The sequence below is a fragment of the Cydia strobilella genome, chromosome 22, assembly GCF_947568885.1.
Source record: "Cydia strobilella chromosome 22, ilCydStro3.1, whole genome shotgun sequence".
NCBI lineage: Eukaryota > Metazoa > Arthropoda > Insecta > Lepidoptera > Tortricidae > Cydia > Cydia strobilella.
The window spans coordinates 9,855,201-9,869,740 of NC_086062.1; the positions used below are offsets into that span (position 1 = coordinate 9,855,201).

The following is a 14,540-nucleotide window of genomic DNA, read 5'->3' on the forward strand; positions in this document are numbered from 1 at the left end:
TCAAAAGTAGCAGATCATCATCAGACTATGCGTCTAAAGTAGCAGATCATCATCTGACTATGAGCCAAAAGTAGCGGATCATCATTAGACTATGCGTCAAAAGTAGCAGATCATCATCAGACTATGCGTCTAAAGTAGCAGATCATCATCTGACTATGAGCCAGAAGTAGCGGATCATCAATAGACTATGCGTCAAAAGTAGCGGATTATCAGTAGACTATGCGTCTAAAGTAGCAGATCATCATCTGACTATGAGCCAAAAGTAGCGGATCATCATTAGACTATGCGTCAAAAGTAGCGGATCATCATTAGACTATGCGTCAAAAGTAGCGGATCATCATTAGACTATGCGTCAAAAGTAGCGGATTATCATTATACTATGCGTCAAAAGTAGCAGATCATCATCAGACTATGCGTCAAAAGTAGCGGATAATCATCAGACTATGCGTCTAAAGTAGCGGATCATCATTAGACTATGTGTCAATAGTAGCGGATCATCATCAGACTATTATGCGTCTAAAGTAGCGGATGATTATTAGACTAGGCGTCAAAAGTAGCAGATCATCATCAGACTATGCGTCTAAAGTAGCGGATCATCATTAGACTATGCGTCAAATCAAAAGTAGCGGATCATATCATCATCAGACTATGCGTCAAATAAAAGTAAATACCATTCTCTAGATAATAAGTAATAACTTAACAATAAATAAATGTATGAATGAAATAGGTATATGTAGTCTAATGACTTACAGATACTTTTGAATGAAAACTGTGGACAAACAACACTGTTACAAACATGATGACATTGATGAAGATTTAAAAGTTATTACCTTCACAATTAATGGTTGGAGCAACCTGTAAAGCAATTAATCACGGTTCTTAGGAGCATACTCAAAATACGTTTGCTAGTTGGAATTTTTTTCTTATGAAACTAGAGTTAAAGAGGTTGGGTGATTTTGAGAGAATTAAAACATTTCTTATTAAACCAAAAAAAAACTGTAGATATAACTATATTTATTATTATTATTATTATTTGTAATGCAGGCAGGCAGTTTAAACAACTGATAATGCCTGTATCCAGAGTCATAAACCAAGTTCTCAGTGTTGAGTAGAATTTGCTTTGTGCTTATCTAATTTATTCTTAAACTCATTGACACTTTGGGCCGCTACTACATCCCCTGGGAGTTTGTTCCAAGCGTTGACCACTCTGTTGCTAAAGAAGTGTCTATGAGGATTATTGTAGGACACCAGCTTATACTGATGACCTCTCAAAAGACCTCTGGAAAAGTATTTGTCCAAATTTGTCCACAACTTTTAAACTTCGTTGTAAAATACACCTTAAAATAAAAGCTTTTCTGTTTCAGTTTATATGGTTTATGTTAAAACATTCAACGCGCCAACTGTTAAGTAAACCCAATAAATAGAAACTACAAACTTTTTATTATTTTTTGGTAACTTAAGACATTTTAAGTAACGCATGAGACGCTCAAAACGTTGATTTGCTCATTTATCAGGCCAAGTGCGTGTCGGACCACAGTAATGTAAGATTAACTAGAATTCACTTATTATAGAAAACTGGCCGTACGCGATCCGGATCCGTAACCACATTGACAACAATGTGGTTACGGATCGCGTTACCACTTTGGTAAGTTCCGGCGCAGCCGAAAGGATCGGCATTTTTTTGGGTGAAACCGAACCTTCCGCCGAAAGATTATTTTTATGCTGAGATCTGCCGAAACCGAAACTTGTAGGTATTAAGATAAAAAATATAAGTCTGTAAGATAAAGAAACTTCAGATATAGGTAGGTATATTGTCGACCTCGACCTCCATATGTATAAATTAAGGCCAATGCAATGCAATTTAGTAAACTGCATCTAGATTATACCTACTTAACAATTCGCTTGCCCTTGTCCAGTTCACTTAGGGGGATCTTCAGTGATCCTGATCAAGCATCACCACAGTATTTCTGTTTATAGAGCCAGGAAAATATGTGACGTTTTCAACCAAAAGGTACCACTTCGCTTGTCGATAAGGTAGATTTCTAATTAAATTTATATGGAAATATCGCCTTACTGACAATAGCGACAATAAGTACCCTTTAGGTTGAAAATGACACATATAAAGGAAAAAAACGTTTCGTACCTGCAATACGGTCACTTGGGCACCAAAATTTTTAAAGGAAACTTAACTTTTTATTTTTAATTAAGATTTAATCTCCAATAATCATAAAATTTGATGGGGCCGTATTGCAGGCAGGTGGAAGATACCTACAGCGCGCCGCGCGAAACTTGCGACGTTAAATTTGGCGATAGCGCGGGTTTTAAAATTTAACTTCAATGACTCTGAAAGTATCCGGCTCTCGTGTGTCAGCAATCAGCATTAGTGCCGGATTAGTGAGATTGTACTGTAAGGTGCGTGGGATAAGATTGAAAGGGTTTTTCATAAGGGATAAGACAAAAAATCGTCCGTATAACGAAGCATTACGGGTGACTTTTCATCTTACCCCGCATGAAAAACCCTTTCAATCTTAACCCAACGCACCTTAGCCTAGTTTTCGTGGGATTTTTTTCATGGCATTTGCTTTTGTAAAAACGTAACAACTAAACAATCAATTCGTTCCATTTGGAGTTGCTAGGTCCATGGGGTCCCAGCGCGCACAAGTTGTTTGCAGAAATCGCGAAGCGTCTGGTTGACGTAACTGGTGACGGAAGAGCTGGCAGCTTCCTCGCACAACGTATCAGCATTGCGATACAGCGAGGAAATGCCGCCAGCATCCTTGGTACAATGCCTCAAGGGCCTATTTTAGATTTAAGCTAGTTATTAATTTCGTTTACGTAGTACCACTGTATATATCTTGTATGTAAATAAAGAGTATTATAACAATTCAAATGATATTAAGTATCTACAATTTTGCTTTAGCCCGGGTCCTCCCAATTATACGAGTAGGTACTTTCTAGCATTGTTTTGTTAAAAAAGTTTAATTATAAGACAATGTTTTCTACGGCACTTTAGTTCAGAATGTCATCTCGAGCAACTAGGGGGGAAGACCTTACAAAAGATTTCACAACAACACTATAAGTCCATTGTTCTGCACCATAACAACAGTAAGTGACATTGAAAAGTCATGAACTTAGAATTTATTGCGCGAGAGTACAGTAAGTAAGATAAACAAATGAATATGTTGGGTCAGTTGTTAGGCCCGATTTATAAAATAAATAAAAAATACTGATTAATGATTAGTGATGAGGTACAAGTTGGAACCCGGCGACATGTTAAGGGGATCCCATGCCCCAATGACCAGCGATCTGAATCCCTTACTTTTCTAATGTTTTTTGTAGCTTATCATATTAACAGCAACGGCTTTAAGCGATATAATATCCCATATTTACTTCAAAGTTCATTGCCTTCGATATATTTGGCATCAAAGTTGAACAATTTTAGGCCAAAAAACTGGTTTTCTGGCCATAAATTTTGTGTTAATTAGTTTAAAATTAAAACCTACTACCAGTTTTTAGAAACGTCAAAGACAAACCCAAATATGTAGATTTCGTATATGTAAGATCTTTCACATCAATCAAGACGAAAAAAGTGTTTTTAGACAATGTTTAAAAAATCATAAAAAAATAAATCAAAATCCGGTAGACAAAAATGAAGAGAAAAGATTGAAGAACCAACTAAACTATCTCTATACCAAATTTCAACTAAATCGGTTCAGCGGTTTCAGCGTGAAAAGGTTGTTACTCTGGTGTACTCTGTTGAGTACAGACAGACACACTTTCGCATTTATAATATTAGTATGGATGTTGGTAATTAATTTTGATAATCATTAGTAAAAATCACAATGATGAAATATTATCTATTTATCTATGATTAATGAGTTTTGAGGAATGTAATGACAACTGACCATTAGTGGGTCTTTTGACCTTATAATAAAGTTTATATTTGTCAGTTAAACTGTGAACAAAATTAGACAGAGAATGCGAGTCGGACTCACCCACCGAGGGTTCCGTACTTTTTAGTATTTGTTGTTATAGTGGCAACAGAAATACATCATCTGTGAAATTTCAACTGTCTATATAGCTATCACGGTTCATGAGATACAACCTGGTGACAGACAGAGAGATGGGCAAACAGACGGACAGAGGAGTCTTAAGGGAGTCACACGGGTTAACTATAATTAATTATACACATAAACCTTCCTCAAGGATCACTTCCTTCATAGGTGAAAACCGCATGAAAATCCGTTCAGTAGTTTTTGAGTTAACGCGAACATACAGATAAACGCGGCAGGCGACTTTGTTTTATAAGGTGTATTGATTTCTGTAGGATAAACAGCATAGAAACTTTATCGAGACAAGGATATTTGTTATACTGCAAGTATTTTACGCAATGCGGTACTGCGTTCACGAGGAGATCGACAAAAGGCTTTATCAAGGACAACAATTTACAGATCCTAAAATATCATCCGAAAACAGTAAAATTGCCGACTCACAAGTCTTCAAGGCAACCCAGTCTATATAAAACGATGTTATGGACATTATATCTAAAATTAAACTACCTACTTACCGATAGTAACAACCTATATTAGATTACTCAGCTTGTTATATTATTGCGGAATAACTCGCAATTGAAATCACCAACAAAGTCCTAAACAAACCAGGATCTAAAGGAAGTCTATATAATTTTATTCCGTCACTTAGTTCATAACTGATACACGCGTGAAATAATTTAATTGCTTATTTCCAAATAAATCTTCACGGAACGTGCGTAAACGGACCTCGAAACACGTCTATTACGCAGAAAATAACAAAGGGCACTGCCTGCTGACTGCTGAGCTGAGCTGATTGACGTTATGACGTTTGCTTACTTGACAACAAACTTTCGTTCGGAAATATATGAAAATAAAAATAGGTAGATGTTTTCAGTATATTTTATATTACGTTTTGAATTATTGTTAATATTATTGTGTTGTATCATAAAACCACGAAATATTTTATTTCTAAATATAATTTGTTTTGTCTACTAGAAGTAGTTCAAGACAGTGATAGATCACAAGCATATCTATGCTTGTTAGTTGCGTAAAACGGAACGCAATGAGGTATATCGCCAAAATATTGCTGAGACTAATCAAATTTGTGCAAATTTTGGTACGTAATCTTTCTATTTTTAGAGATGGCACAAACACGTTTTTTTTCTTTTCAAATTACTCATTATTTAAGGAGATTTTTGTTGTTAATTTCGTTTCCTGTAATCGTATTTTAAACAGCCCGCTTTATATTATTCACGCCCAGTTTGACGTCACAATACGGGGTTCTCGAACTACCTTACCGCACCCTACAGTATTCAGTTGTAAAGGGTGTAAGTGCAAGCATGAATATTTTAAAAGGCTTTATGTCGTGGTGTTAGGGAGGGAATTTGTATGGCAAGATTAATAGTTTACAACGTTGCCACCAGGTAGCGGTGTAGGACTGAAACAAGACTTGCGCGGAATCCACCAATCACATTTCTGGAATTTTGACGCAATTTGCAAATGGCCGTGAGGAGGACCGTGCCCGGGATAAGGTGTATGAAAAGCTAATGGTGGTAGAGTCCGTGTTAAAAACTTGTGATTAATTCTTGATTTAGTGTGGTGTTGTTGTACAGATACAAAATGTGCCAAAAAGTGAGAATCCAGTCTTAATGGTGATATAGGAAGCGCCCTGAAACCGCTGGAGGGACGATCGAAGTTATATTGCTGACGGAAGGGTAAAAGTTCTTGTCTTATTTTACCAATTACTTCTACTTTTAGCTAGTAATAATGATGAATAAGTGTTTGTGCTTTATTTTTGTAAAATATTTACTTGTTTGAGTTGGGACCTCGGCGTTGATAATGATGTTTATCGGGCAAGTTTTATAGGGCACCGCCGGCCTGTACAATTGGGTGAGCCATTTAATTTCTGTTCCGAACCGAACGCTATCATTGAGTCAATCTAGTTCCGTTTGCCGTGCGTTAGGGTGCTTTCTAGTACATCCTATGCTAGGATGTCACGTATTCGTGAAAATCTAGACGTGCATGTACGCGTACTATAGGTACATGCTTATAGAGTACAGAGGCACAGCCCCTGTTGCTAGTCAGACCATCGATTCTTATACATATCGCCTCATTACTGCAAAATATGTTCACAAATAACTAACAGCCATGTTAAGTTTGTAAGTGGTAGTTAAGGCGGATTATATTGACGTTTTGGGCGTATTTTAGACATTTTAGTGGTGTGTAAAATGGTCCAATATGTACCTGTCATAGTGTCGAAATACGTTTTGCTAGTTATGAGTAACTTCGTGGTTAACTTGGGTACTTTAAATAATGATGTTTTAATACTAAACATATATTTTATTAACTCATTATATGAACAACAGTATTAGTAAGACCAAGAGAAGTCTGGAACGATTTTGATAGCACACATTGCAAGTGTTATTTGTACGTCATAATTTCATAGAAGTTTTATGTTTAAAATAACACTTGCACTGCATGTGCTATCAAAATCGTTGCAGACTTATGTTGGTCTCACTCTATATGCTAATAAAACTATATGATAATGATAATTCATGCTTCTAATAGTAAGGAAAGATAAATAAAACATGTACCACAGTTTATTGATTATAAATGTAACTTCCATGAATTTTTAATTTGGAGTTAATACATGTAATCATAGGATTGTCCAACCTGCTATTCATATTAAGGTCATGGTAAGTGAAACCTTAAATATATAATATATTTTACAATTCACTTGATGAGATATATACAGAACAGTATAATAAATTATGTTTAGAGCAGGATATTAAGTAGGGTCACTTACGGTACGGTACTCCTTGTGAAACATGTTGAGCGTTTTTTGACTTAAATATTTGAGTGACCCGTTCTTAATATATTTAATATGTCTGTCTCATGGAAGTTTTGTTATTAAAAGTGAAATATAGTTTATTTGGCTTGGGGCAAAGGAAGCAGTACGAGTCTTCCCTACAAGTGTTGCACTTACCCAACAAGACTTTAAGTATAGATCTGTCTTCATCCAGTAACATTTTTCCATGTTTTATTATTTATTTAACTTTTATTGCACAATGCAAGAAAGTACAAATGGCGGACTTAACGTTTTGTGTCGTTTTAAGGGTTTAAGTACCATCATTATCATTTGTGCTCCTTTTCTCATTTATTTCCAGTTGGAGCTGCATGTTTTTTCCCACTTGTCATCCCATCATACTTTCTTCCTATTCAAATAATTTTTCAATTAATTTTTAACCAGCAGAAACGTCTGCGAACAATCAAGGTCTGTTAGTTCAAGTTCATTTTGACTTTTAGCTATATTGTTCAATTCCGATACAACAGGAAGGGTTCCGTACCATTACGCAAAAAGCGGCAAAAAAATCACGTTTGTTGTATAAGAGCCCCACTTAAATATAAATTTTATTTTGTTTTTAGTATTTGTTGTTATAGCGGCAACAGAAATACATCATTTGTGAGAATTTCAACTGTCTAGCTATCATGGTTTATGAGATACAGACTGGTGACAGACAGACAGACAAATGGACAGTGGTGGAGTCTTAGTAATAGGGTCCCGTTTTTACCCTTTGGATACGGACCTCTAAAAACATATTTTATTCATATATGTAATGGAGTGATTGGTAATTGCCATTAGATTGTGCATTGAATTGGAAACAACAGTAAAACATGCTAATGCATGATTTTACATCAATTACTAGGCATTCATCAAAACAATTACATTGTGTATCAAATTTTTTTTCTGTTACACTTATTGAAAGCAACCTATATACTTGTATGTTATCTATTTCAGTTTATAATTATCGTGATTTTTATGCCTGATAATTACCTATCGATTTGATAATAAAGACTATAATTATCTGGATGTGTTCACCCTGTTCCTAAGTGGATAAGAACTGCTCGAAGTAGAGAAGATTGGAAAGCTTTAGAGGCAGCCTTTATCGGAAACCCCAATAACCACCTGACTAGCGACAATTAAAAACAATAAAGCAATAAAATCACAATTATAAGGTGCATTGGGGTACGATTGAAAGGGTTTGTCATGAGGGGTAAGACAAAAAAAATCACTTTACCCTGCATGAAAAACCCTTTCTTAGATAATAAAGGCTAATAATTGTATTGTATAAGGATAAAGCTACCCTGTGTAAGAAGCTGACTGGCCAGATAAGTGACCTTAATTACTATGACACGATATTCACCTAGTCCTAAAAATCACAAGGATTACAATCATACATACATTCTTTCTAAAGAAGGCTGTAGGCAACAATCATTCAAGAATCCCTCATTCGTCTTCTACATTTTAGACACTTGAGACTTAAAACTATTGTAAGTCTATATGAGAGAAAACTGGAGTAAAAGATACAATATACGCAATAAAAAAGAACAAATGGGCCTGGGCTGGCCATATATGTCAAACAACGGATAACCGGTGGACTAAACGTGTCACAGAATGGTCACCAATAGGAATAACGAGAAAACAAAAAAGACCAAATAAAAGATGGAGAGACGAGCTAGTGAACTTCGACAGATACTGGTGGAGAACAGCACAGGATAGGAAGGAATGGGAAAAACTGGGGGAGGCCTTTTCCGCTCAAGCGACATGCAAATAATAAACCAATAATAATTGAAATTTATGTAATTGTAAAAAAAAAGAAGCATGAAATAAAGGCTATTACTAAGTCTATATGAAGGTTTGCACAATTATAGGATATAAGATTTTAGAAATAAGCCATATAATTCTGTGTTTTGTAACGGAGTTGGGTCGCATGAGTTGATGTAAGGCTGTGTTTGTCAACCTTGTTTGCATAAATATGTGAAAAGCGTTGAAAATCCGCTGAATGCATAGTGGTTGAGACATAAGTGTTCTATAGGTATAAGCACAGAATAAGCATAGGTTTTCACAAGCCTTTTGCAGTAAAGATATTTGTAATATGTATGAGTTTTAAGACTGAGATCTATATGGGGCATTTTCTATGAAAAGGAACCTTATTGTCGATGGCGCTTACGCCGCACAGCGTCGCGCGGCATTGTATTTATATGGAAGCATCGTTTATAATGGCGTAAGCGCCATCGACAATAAGGTCCCTTTTTATAGCAAATACCACATATAGCAATGTTTATTCATGGTGGTCTCCGTATTTTTTTTTTTTTTATGATAATGGAAGCAAACGAGCAGACGGATTACCTTATGGTGAGCGATTACCGCCGCCCATGGACACCCGTAACACCAGAGGGGTTGTAAGTGCGTTGCCGGCCTTTAAGATGGGAGTACGCTCTTTTCTTGAAGGTTTGAAGGTCGTATCGGTCCGGAAATACCGCAGGCGACAGTTCATTCCATAGTTTAGCTTAGTTTAGTAAGTAGCTAGTAGTTAGCGTAGTTAGTTGGGCCCCAAAAATGGCAGTTTTTGTTAGGTGTGTCGGAGCCCACTCAACTTTGGGAACCCCTGGCTTAGAGCGTAATTGCGTTGATAAACATCTCGGCGGCGACATTTCGACCTCGGACTAGATTTCCTACTAATGGAAGAAAACTGAGACTACCTAACCGTGGATTAAGAGTCACATGAACCGCCGCCAATAAGCGGCTCCCATACAATCTAAATTACGCTCTCATTTTAAAACGACATGCTTAAATTACATGAAACTTGGTATGAACATATATGAAATATGTGAAAATAATATGAAAAAAAAAAAATATGAAATATGAAACATTTACGTAACGTATATCTATGTAATGTAATCGTTTATTCGTTTACGTATATCGATCGATCGTCAAACACCAAAATTGTATGGAGCGTGCATAAACTGTAGGGGGCAGCACAGGAGACGTCAGATTTTTGGCGCGAGGCGTAAATGTGTAGTTTATGCTTCCAAAGTAGCCCACAAATTGGCAGCACTTGCTTTGGCGTGAAGTGCCAATGTACATGTGATGTACATGTTTATGGTTCCGATTCAGGCCACAAGATGGCAGACCCTCCAACGCGCACGGTCCCTATAAACTATAAAGGAATACTAGTCTAGAAACTTTCTACAATAAAAATCTAAATGTCAAAAAATACGGATTACCTAATATGGGTATTCATTGAATTATCAATTTCATCATTATTAACATAATAATAAATAATTAATTATTTTCAATAACACTTAATCCCACGGTGTTTCATCATTCATGTAGTTGATAAAACCGCATTAAAGAATCCATGCATTGGCGGTTTTATCACGACAAAGGACTGTTCATAATTAAATGCTGTATGTATGAATGCACCTGTCATAACGCATTAGCTCGCTTTAAAGGGTGTAGGCGCCCCTTCAGGTACAGGCGTCATTATTGTTATGTCAATGGATCTTTTGTCTGTGGGCTAGATGCACCTGTACCACAGAATAAGTAATAGTATTATCATACAGAACGGCCACGCACCGCCCCGCCCCGATTCGAATTACCTCGCCCCGCGACAGCAGATTGACGGCCGTTTGCCGGCCGCTCAGTACCTCAGTACTATACTATTTTTAAGCAACTTACTCACACTATGACACACGACGCGTGAACGCAAGTGATATTTGATGTATAGCGTGTCCGCCCTGTGTCTGTACCTTATTTTGTACAGTCACCTGGAATAATATGTTACTCTTCGAAGGCAGCAAAAATATGTGACACGCTATTATGGCTCTACAAATAAGATGGTGTCAGATATTTTGCGGCCTTCGTTGTGTAACTGCATGCATGCGTGTGTATAACTGCATGCTATTTATCAACACACAACATCGTCAACAGAACTATCAAATAACGAATGTGTCTCATAGATAGATTAGATAGCCGCTAAATATCAAGAATGTTGCGTAATCTGCTAAGAAACTTACCTGGTGGCCGCAATACATAGAATTTGATTCACTATCAACACACACACACATGAACACGATACACTATAAGGATCTACATGTGTGGAAAAAATTAATGGGCCCTGGAGGGAAAGTACCTTAAAACCTGAAGTTAGCTCATTTTACTTAAATAAATAAATAAAATATCTTTATTTCGAAGGACTTCATAGTTGTTAGTAACAAATGACAACAAAACAAATAAATTAAACTTAAAGCTAAAGGTTAGTGTTTATAATTAAATAAATAAATAATAAATAAAATTCGTTTATTTTCAGACAACTCATAGGTCCATAGAGCATTGTTAGTAAGTTCTTAACTAAAAATTAAAACTAAAATTATTAATACTAAATACTAAAAAACTAAGATACTACAACTAAAATGAGTTAGTATTACTTAATAACATTTTAATTTGGACATTTCTAAAATTCAAAATTAAAATTAGCATTGCAAAATTAGGTACGTCAGACATAGGTAAAAATAAAAACAATTAATAGGATCATGGATTAAAATAATAAAAATAGAAGTAAAAAACGATAATAATAAAACATGTCAATCCCAAATTAAATTTAAAGTTACCAATTAAAATTTAAATTTACCAATTAAGATTTATAAACGTCGAGTGAAGTCCGATCCATCGTTTTTGCATGGGTGAATCCCATCTATCGGCAAACACCTTTAGAAGGCTGCTAGGGCTCCCGCGCATCCTTTCTAACAATGAGGCGCAGCGCTTCCTCATGATCGCATGAAAGCTATCAATTAATTAATTACATTCGATTTTAACATTACTTAACTATATACATGCACTTACTTAAAGGAAACATTCTTTTATTTTTAAAAAGAAACAAAACTGCATTCTGGGTTTTTTTTTAAGAGGCCGGTGTCGATTTTAGTCGCAAAAATGTAAAATTGATAGATTTAGTCCGTGAAATTTTACACCTTTTGTTACCTAATTGAAATAACAAGTACTGGTTTCTATTAGCACGTCTTCTTATCTTACCTTTTATCAGATCAGTTTTTTGAAAACAGACTCACTAAATTAGTAATGTTTGCTTTTCTGATGGACGTTTAGGTAAACGCGCGTAAAGCACTGATTTTGTCGCTCTTATTTGTAAATTTCGTAAAGTTTGGACTGCTAAACATGCTAATTTTGTATTACACATATCCTGTACTTGACGTTTATCAGACTACATTTTTATTATTATGACTTTGAAGTAGTGTAAATGAAAGTTAGACGAAATCAATTTTCTCCAGAAATTAATTCAAAACAAGTGACAATTTCTCTGAAAATCGACTTAACTTCAACGTGATTTTGATACTTAAACAATCTACAACATTTGCTGAAACTATTCTTATACATTAATTTGTATAATTTACCACCATGATTTTTTGATGAATTTTTAAAAACTGCCCCTTCTCTTCATGCATTACCGGTGACGCACGCTCGCGACCTCATTATTAAAAGGCAAAATGAGAAGACGTGCTAATAGAAATCAATACTTGTTATTAAGATATTACGCAACAAAACGTGTATAATTTCAACGACTAAATCTATCAATTTTACATTTTTGCTCCAAAATCGACTACGGCCTCTTAATCCGCTTGTCTCGCCTGGGAATCGAACCGATTTAATATGAAAAAAATACGAAATATTCTATTTTATGGATATTCTGTACGATAGGCGAATGTAAGAAGTTCGTATGTCCGGAAAACATCCGGACATACGAAAATATGTTTGCCCAAGCTGAAACGTAGACCTTCGCTCACGCTCGGTCAATAATTATAATGATCCCTCCCGTGATAGAAAAAACCGGCCAAGTGCGAGTCGGACTCGCGCACGAAGGATTCCGTACCATTACGAAAAAAACAGCAAAAAAATCACGTTTGTTGTATGGGAGCCCCATTTAAATATTTATATTATTCTATTTTTAGTATTTGTTGTTATAGCGGCAACAGAAATACATTATCTGTGAAAATTTCAACTGTCTAGCTATCACGGTTCATGAGATACAGCCTGGTGACAGACAGACAGACAGACGGACAGCGGAGTCTTAGTAATAGGGTCCCGTTTGTACCCTTTGGGTACGGAACCCTAAAAAAGAGATGCATTCATACATTTGTCCGAAATAGACCTCGGCCCAAGCAAACAACGCGTGCTTGGCAATTTCTGAGTTGTTTAAAGAGGATCGCCCTTACACGGCAGTGTCGGCAGTATTTGTGCGTTTTCTAAAATAAATATTGAAAACCCGATTCTCATAGATCCTGATGTTTTTGGGTTCGTTCAACTCAGAATCACTAGCATATTCAATCCTGATGATAAAAACACACATTCACACATTTCGTGAAACGTGACGTAATGGAATGGACATTTTGGGACATCTTTTCTTAATGGCAGGATGCAGAATGCTGTCGATTCTGAGTAGAATGAGCCCAAAAATGTCCAGATTTGAAAGAATCCGGTTTTCAATATTTATTTTAGATAATGCCTATTTGAAGTACAGTCGAGTCCGTTTATCACACAAACGATGCATTATAAAGCGTTTTACCCTTTTCCAGGCATAGATATGATTTATCGACAACATACGTGTCAATTTAATTTCAACCTTAGCGATCCGATTTAAGAATCAAATTAGATTGTTCTTTCCGGAAATGTGACGTCTTCAAATGAATCGCCAAAACGTAACTAGGTTGCGTTGGGGTAAGATTGAAGGGTTTTTTATGAGGTTATTTACCCTTCAATCTTACCCCAACGCACCCTATTTGCAATATATTTGCATTTGTAGAGAAACCCTTCTAGATTGGTACAACCTAACCTGGAGAAAGGTTAAGTAAATAAGTACGAAGGGACGAGGTCTCTACACATAGTAATTTGTGGTATTTTCTATAAAAAGGGACCTTATTGTCGATGGAGCTTACGCCATTATTAACGATGCTCCGATGAAAATACAATGCCGCGCGACGCTGTGCGGCGTAAGCGCCATCGACAATAAGGTCCCTTTTCATAGAAAATGCCCCATTTAACATAAAAATGCTACGCTTTGACAGCCCACGTTTACAATTTGGACACAATGTTTGTATCTTTAATTTACAATATTTACAGATCGTGAGTATGGACGCAACTGAGGGCCTGCATATAAATTGTCGATTGATTGTTACCCCTATTATTATTCAGATTATTCAGAACGACGGGGCTTAATCGCGAAAAATAGGTTTTAAATTTACCTCCCGACGTTTCGAGGACGGCGTTGTCCCCGTGGTCTCGGAGAAGACTTGCTAAAGTTGTCATCAACATCTTCTAGGCGCGCGAGTTTTGCAAACTACCCGCACTTGGTCTTGTTTATTAAGTTGAACGTTTTTCGCACTAGGGATGCCACCGGATCGACACACAACACTCACGATATTCGATTATTCAACTTTCGATATTTGTTTCCGCTTACATTTACTAATGACTGGGTTCCTTGTGGATGAGATCTTAAAACCTTCGTCTCGATTGTATAAATCGTGAAAGTTTAAATCAGTGTGTTACCCCCATGATTTTGATTTGAACTTTAACGATTTTCCGTTGACCTTTATACCTAATATCTACTTATATTTATTTATTTGTCCTTAAGACCTATATAAAGATTAATTTTT

The 14,540-nt window shown here is 36.1% G+C and overlaps 2 protein-coding genes across 2 annotated transcripts in view; one reads left to right on the forward strand and one right to left on the reverse strand.

The window, feature by feature from the left end:
- The window catches only part of LOC134751402 (ATP-binding cassette sub-family D member 1), an 85,021-nt gene extending 80,214 nt beyond the window's left edge, over positions 1–4,807 (reverse strand). Inside the window, exon 1 of the mRNA XM_063686795.1 lies at positions 4,568–4,807. The gene's annotated coding sequence lies outside the window, so the exon portion shown is untranslated. The remainder of the gene's footprint in view (positions 1–4,567) is intronic.
- A 699-nt stretch (positions 4,808–5,506) lies between these two features.
- The window catches only part of LOC134751428 (guanine nucleotide-binding protein G(I)/G(S)/G(T) subunit beta-1), a 31,095-nt gene continuing 22,061 nt past the window's right edge, over positions 5,507–14,540 (forward strand). Inside the window, exon 1 of the mRNA XM_063686833.1 lies at positions 5,507–5,746. The gene's annotated coding sequence lies outside the window, so the exon portion shown is untranslated. The remainder of the gene's footprint in view (positions 5,747–14,540) is intronic.